Genomic DNA, 2,336 nt, shown 5'->3' on the forward strand with positions numbered 1-2,336 from the left:
GCGGGCGGCGAGCTGCGGGCTTCGCGTGTGGCACGATCACGACGCCGTTAGTGTCCAGGCTAGGTGACATAGCCTTAGGGAGAGGGACAGGCCTCCTTGGCAGGATCTCACGACTTTGGGGGCGGCCCTCCCTTGGGGGTTCCCGGAGCTCTCCCCACCCAACGCGCGCGTGCACACACAGGGAAAAGCGTGCCAAGCGGCCAGTGCCCCTCCAGGCACTCCTGGACCTGGGGCAGTGGCTCCCGGTATGAGTCTGTTGCACAAACGGTTGTAGGGAAGCAGTTCAGGGAATGGGACCTCCGGGATGGTGCAGGAGAGCCCCAAGTGGGGCAGGCACCCGTGAAGGAGCTCTTCGATGATCCCAGCGGGTCGTGCAAGACACGGGAGCTGTAAGACCAGCTGGTGACTTAACAGCAAAACACGCACTGCCTCGTGTTAGGTGCCCGACACTGTTCTATCCTACATTACATCTATTCGCTCATTTAGTCCCCCCCTGCCCCATGAAATGAGGACGGTGAAACGGACAGAGGTTACAGTGTATCCAGGGACACACAGTAAACGACAGACTGCAAGCTGAACAGTAAACACGCGCTAGGGCTGCTTAGCTTTACACGAAGCTTTCAGGAGAGCTGATCTACATAGAATTCATACAGGATTAGTATCCGTAATGCAAAAAGATTTTAAAATACATGAGAAAAAGACAAGCTTCAATAAAGTAAGCAAAAGGTATAAATGGGCCTTTCAGGGGAAACAAATGGCTAATAAGCATAAGAAAAGATGCTCAAACTCTAGCAATCTATAAATACAAAGGGAGGATATCATGTTACGAGATATGTAACAAGATATCGTGTTGCATCTAAAGATCTGCCAAAGATTAGGGGTGAATAATAAGTGTTGTGGATGTAGGTTAATGCTATGGAAGGAAAGTTTGCCTTACCTAACATACTGAGGGCAATGCTTTGCACGACAAACCTGATGCTAGCCACCGCTACTGATATTACACGCATTTGATTGGAGCACAGATAGAACGTGGGCATAGTGTGTGTGGGCACACGGACGTTAAGCTTGGAAAACTTACTTAGAACTTCACAAAATCTAGAAAAATGCATCACCTTTGTAGTTTCTTGCAAAGATACTGACCCTATATTAGATGCAGATATTAGAGGAAACATTGAAATCAATCCAGACAGTGACATGTTCTTCAAAACTGGCCTGGAGGCTTTAAACTGTTAATGTCATCAAAAATTTAAAAAAGAGGGTCCTCCCTGGTGGCGCTATGGGTTAGGACGCAGCGCTGCAAACTAGCTGCTTCAGTGTGGGTTTGTTCCCTGGCGCAGGGGGAGGTGATCCACATGGCGCAGCAGACCTCTCCGGTCTCCTCCACTGTTCCCCTCAGCAGTGTACTTCATCAGTCTGCCTGTTCTGCTCCTCTCTGTCTCTGGTGAATCCTCTCACCCTCCACCCCACACCTCTGGCCTAAACCCCAGTTCTTGTATGCATAAATAAATCTTTTCTTAAAAGTTTTGGAAAACACAGTGCAGGGTAAGTGAAGTGATCAACTATCTCATCGGTGTTTAAGCTTCCCAGCTGTCTCATTCTTTATGTTTGAATGAAAACCCAAGCCAGGTCTACACGGGGCCTGAATGTGCCTTTTAAGTCTCTGTTAGCCTATAGATAACCCTCTCTACCTCTGACATCCTTGTGAGATCATTCATTCCTTCCTCATTCATGCCTTCCCTTTGGAAGACGTTCAGTCACACTTTTGACCACCTACTCTGTACAGGTCAGGAAGGGGCGGTGGTGCCACACATTGGTTCTGAGCTAATGAATAAGCATCAGAGGCCCCTAAGATATGTTCTTGGGGCTAGAGCAGTTCCCTAGGAGCTCCCCTGAGACTGTCTGTACATTCTCAGAAAAATATTGCAAGTGAAAGCTGCCAACTTGGGGAGAGTGAGTCTACTCTGGGAGGCAACCCAGACTGGAGCTGGAAAGAACCCAGAGAGCTCCCCCACCTTCCCCTCTGTTCCCCAGTGAGCAAAAACAGAACTGCAATCATGCTGGATGTCCCTCCCCTCCCCCCCCCCACGCCCCTTGGCTCCTTTTCCCCTTAAACCTGACACCAGCAGGAAAAATAGTCAGTCATAATGGATGTAGGAATTGGTACTTTTTCTGCTAAAGGCTGAAGGTCGAAAAAGTAGAATTCACATGTAATACACACTCAGTGAACTTCCCAAGCCTAACAAACTTGCATTTAACTGCTCCCTCCACTGTCTGTCTTGTGAGTTTTAAGTTTCACACTTTTTGCAGCCTGAGGTGCCAGTCAGATCAGCCACCAG

This window comes from Condylura cristata, unplaced genomic scaffold (assembly GCF_000260355.1).
Source record: "Condylura cristata isolate star-nosed mole 26May11 unplaced genomic scaffold, ConCri1.0 scaffold00019, whole genome shotgun sequence".
Taxonomy (NCBI): domain Eukaryota; kingdom Metazoa; phylum Chordata; class Mammalia; order Eulipotyphla; family Talpidae; genus Condylura; species Condylura cristata.